We start from the raw sequence: 5,437 nt of genomic DNA, 5'->3' as shown, positions 1-5,437 counted from the left end.
CTCTGGGCTAAATTCACAGCTGTATGTTTAGGACAAATAAGAGTTGTTGTCTCACAGGGACCCATGGTTTGAGTTAGCCTGGGTCATGTCCCAATCTCCAAGCCCCACTCTCCTGTCTACACTCTACTGTCCTATGAAAACAAAAGCAAAACCTCCTCAAAATAAATAAATATATACTGGGCCAAATAACATCACTGCCAATCCATCTTTATTTTTTACTTTTTGAAACTGGACTGTGTCAGAGCAGAACTCTGTCCAGACAAAACCATGAGTGTAAAAGGATGAGTCAAAAACATTTGATTTACCGACAATCTGTCCATGCTGTAGAGTGTGTTTATGCTTTAAAGAATGATTGGTGCTCTGTTTTTATGTAGGCATATGAGTTACTGAGTCATAATTTATGAGAAAAATATATTGAAGGTTCTGGATTTGACTCTTAATCATGGACTCTCACCAAACTGAACTTCAGTGAAGGAAATGATTCCATCTGGACGTAACTTACAAACACATATGCTATTAAACAACATATCACGTCAAATACAAACTCTAACTGAAATACAGAGCATGAACTCAGAGCCCTTCCTGTCAGACCGACCAGATTAACTACACCCTGAATAAAATGATACAGTGAGACCTGAAATCTCAAATCCAGCCAAAGTATGTCTGATTAATTTAATCTTAAATTGATGAAAAGTGATCGTAAAGACATTTAAAATGTCGCGAAATATTTCTTTTTCAAATAAATACTGTTGTTTCGAACTTGTTATTCATCAAAGAATCCTAAAAATAAAATTGTATCACAATTTCCACAAAAATACTAAGCACCACATTGATTTTGGTAAATGTTTCTTGACCACAAATCAGTATATCAGAATGATTTCTGAAGATTGGGGTAACGGCGCTGAAAATTCAGCTTTGCATCACAAGAATAAATTACATTTTAAAATATATTCAAATCGAAAATGGTTAAATTTTAAATTATAATAATATTTCACAGTATTACTCTTTTTAACGTATATTTTTGCTCAAATAAATGCAGCCTTGTTGAGCATAAAAAACATATTTTTAAACAATGTTTAAAAATAAAAGACCCCAAACTTTTGACGTGTAGTGTTTATTAAACGTCTGATCATATCATGCATTTATCTATGTGATAATATCTGAAGATAATCAATGCATATGGAAACACTGGTAAAGCAGCAAATGCTGGCTAGGTATGTTTTGAAGCATGGGAGCTGGTTTGAGCTGGTTATAAACTTCTTATAAGCTGGTTTAAGATGGCCATGTGCTTAAACCAGTTCAAACCAGCTGCCAAATCCTAAACAGTCTCAATTATCAAGTCATTTTAATTTTCTGAGCAGTATATTTCTGAGCCCACTACCACTGACGGACTGTCCCTTATTAGTATATTTTTGCCCTCAGCCAGTTGCATTATCTGTAGGGCATTTTCGAGAAGATGTAGCGATAACAATGTCTTGTAAGCAATGCAGGTGTTTTGTAGTTGGATGTAAAAGTGAACATAAGGGTCATAAGGGTCCCAACATCAGAGCCACTGGGGACGCAATGGATTGGTTTTGTTTTTGATGGTAACAAACCACCGAATACTCAGAAAATGGAAGAGAGGAGTGGGGTAAGCAGTAGCTCATTATCATTTAAAGAGACATGCACCGAAACAGCTCGCTGCGAACAAAGCTGTTTTTGACAAGGTAAAAGGGGTGTTGTTTTACACACGCTTAAAGGAATTTTATGAAGACTTTCATGATTTTCATGAAGACCATAAAGAATCGTACCATCTTGTGAAAAACTGGGCATCCGATGTCCCCCTTAATGTTAGATAACAATTTCCTTCACTGCCATTGAGTTTGCTGGGACTCCACATTGAACAGACAAATCCAGAACCTTTAATAGGTTCCTCTCATACACTTGCATGCTTGCTTTAAAAAATAAACTGACTGGCAATTGTTATTAAATTTCTGGATGTTTCTTACACAGCAAAGAGACAAAATAGTGTCAAAATCTACAAAAGAGTCAAATACCTAATTTTCTGTGATTTCCTGTGCTGCACATCAGACAATTTATCAATACACACAGAAGACAATCATCACATTAGTAACTAGTTCAGCTCAGAAAAAATAGTGACAAGAATATTTAGTCATATTAAGTTTAGTGTGTATGTGGTTAAAGAAAGCAGCTTCTGCATGGTGAAATAGAGACCTGTGAGAGATGAAAAAGCCCTTTACCATCATCACTTCATCACACATCACCAATGCTTCATGACAGATACATCAGATATTGATATCACAGTCATACTGACTAGTGATTAATAGAGTCCAATTCACATCTTAGTTTGCTTTGTGTCAAATAAACATTATATTCACTGTAATATCCTGCTATGTGTTTTAGTGCTGCTTCACAACTCTGCATCAGATGTCACATTATGAAAAGTATCTCCTTTAAGTGTGTGTATAATTTAGATCACATGGCAGTCTGTTTCCAGCATAAAGACCAAACAGTCCTCACAAAATGAGTTTTGCTGTTTTATTTCCAGTTCAGCGTATGAATATTGAGGCCATAGATATTGTTTAGCATGACTTTTTACTCTGTGGCTGTAAGAAATATGACTTTTTTTCCTTCCGTTCTCGCTGTTTTGGCTCAAGTGCTGCTTGCACAGGCCTTGACTTGGTGGAAAATGTGCTACAAATCTCAAAAAGGGTACAGGCCTTTAATTCCAGGAGCTTCTATATAACTATAAGCAGTGTAAGGAATGGAGTTAATATGAATCATTTTAATGAAGATGTCATTTGTCTTTATGCTTACTGTATAAGTTGTATGACAGAAAGTAATAAGCAATTAACAGCTACCAATTAATTTTCTCAAAAGCTGCTTGGTTAATATATCCGGATAAATTTAAGCAAGTTTATAAACAAATTTGTGAGTGATTCATTTTGACATAAACATAAACCCCTGAATTGGATTTGTTGGCTTGTGTCATACAGACGAATCACCTTTCAGAACACTTTATCTTTGCAATACACAGACACGATTTCAAGTCAAGAGTTCATATGTTCCTTTATTCGCTTGTTACCATGGCAATAAAATCCCTCCCGCGCTGCCCCATCATTAGAAGCTAATGTGATCCGCTCTGATGTGGGCATTGACCCTGGATGTGAGGGGAGCTATGGGCGAGAGCACAGGGTTACTGGCGCATGGGTTTGTGAGGCTTACACAGAATGATGAGTAATGAGTTCAGCGGATTAGAGACTCTAGAATACAAGCAGAGCTGATTAGCTGGCCCGGCCGTCAGCCAACATGTCATAATACACCACTCCGCCCCCTAAGAAACTAAACCCCTCCCATTTGAAATGCAAATGAGACATAAATCAGATTAACCTAACCTAACATTACCTAACCCAACTCAACCCACCCTAACATAACCTATTCTAACCCAACCCAACTCAACCCAACCCAACTTAACCTGCCAATTGAGGGCTGCATGAAAAAAAAGAAAAATGCAGTTGGAAATAAATTACTTTATTTCCCCCCTGAGGGATGGACAGATAGAAATAAAGAAAGAATATTTAATAAATAAATAATAAATAAATATATAAATACATTTTAAAGCGGCAGCCAGTAAGTTTTGCTTCTTTGTCGCCATCTCTGTTTGAAACCTGCAATTGCAGTTAATGGAAGTCTTGGAATTATGTCCAAATTGAGAACCTTGTCATCTGAACAAGTTTTTCATACAATTTGAATGTCATCAAAAGAAATTGTTCTTTTAACCACAAAAAAGCAATTTAATGTTCATTAGAACTCATTATAAAATGATTATTCCAGCTACTGTAAGAAGAGGCTACAAATGATCCACCACCTGCAGCATCCACACATGCGATAAAGCCTGGCCGGGACTCCTTCTTTATGTGTACAGACGTGACGGAATGATGCAAAGACGAATGGCGGCAAGCTCATATTTCCCACCGAAACCTACCAGTACCACTCAAATTAGAACACATTATTACAAGCTTACCGTTGTGAATCAGGTTAAGGCAAGGAGAGATTTGAACACTGATTGGTTATTTACTTGCTCTAAAATAGATTTTGGATCATTTTAACCAAAAAAAAAGTTATGGACTGCAGCTTTAAATAATAATAATAATAATAATAATAATAATAATAAAGAAAAACTAATTCTATAGGTTTGTTATGTTTATTTTTGGGGTTGCTAATAATTTATTTTATTATAATCATTATGTTACTGTTAAAAATAGAGTATTTACAGAACGTTTGTAATATTAAAATAATTTCAGTGTGAAGCTGTTCTATGTCAAATTAAAATAAATAAATTCTGAAAATAATTTTATTTTACACAACTTTAAAAATGCAATACTAATATTTATTATTATTATTATTATTGTTATATTTTATTTATTCGTTTATTCTTTGGCAATATTCCATTTACATTTCTATCTATATATCTATCCATCTTGACAGTTTTAGACTTTACATGTTGACAACATATACTTTTACCAGTATATTTCTACCACACTTTTTCTTTCTCTTTCAATTGAGGAAGAGCTTGAACTTCTAAACTGGTACTAACCAAAAACCTTTGCAGCTTGCAAGTGGAAGTATTTCTCAATAAGCCCTTGAGGATATAGACTTTATAGAGCAGAGGATGATTGTGGGAGTTTTCAAGGGTTACTGGTATAGAAGGAAGAGAATGCACCTTTCCAGTTTCTCTGGGCAACCCAGGTTGAGTCTCCATGCAAAATCTCTGCAAAAAGAGAACTACATCAAAATTATTTAGCAGCTAATTTGTTTGTGTAAACCCTGCTAAAAAATTATTAAAATAAATAAAAAACCTAAGACACTTTTCTGAACTTCAGGCTAGTTTCAAGTTGGGTTTTTGATGGTTGTGGTCACTTATTAACAGGCCAAACCTGCTGAAAACCAATGCAGGGAGACCAACTAAGACCAGCAGACTATCTTAGACTGGTTTAAGCTGGTCTCCTGCCCATGACTGCTCACTTTCTCAATGCACCATTGTTTTTGCCATGCACAGAAGAGAAACTCACCAAAAAAAGACCCTCCAGCCACAACAATTCAGAAGGATTGAGCATCAGGAAACTTTCCCAACAAAATATGAGTCTCTGGGTGAAGGATTCTGGCAGATCTGATTGGCTCCAGTTTTACCCTGGAAGTCCGCTAGTTATGGGAAACAGGACACACCATCTGAGCATTGGAGAGAAATGCACCCGATTTCTTCCACAACTTTTACACACAATACAAAATTAATTTTACTGTTCAATCTGGCTTGACAAAACTCAGTTTGAGAGCGTCACATACAGAAAACATCATGCCCAGAACAGAACAATAAATGTATTACAAGCAACCATAAACAGATTTTACGAGGTACCCTTTACATAAAACTCTTTTCAGT

This window comes from Carassius carassius, chromosome 46 (genome assembly GCF_963082965.1).
Source record: "Carassius carassius chromosome 46, fCarCar2.1, whole genome shotgun sequence".
In the NCBI taxonomy this organism is placed as follows: Eukaryota; Metazoa; Chordata; class Actinopteri; order Cypriniformes; family Cyprinidae; genus Carassius; species Carassius carassius.
Note: the sequence above shows the minus strand (reverse complement) of the source record.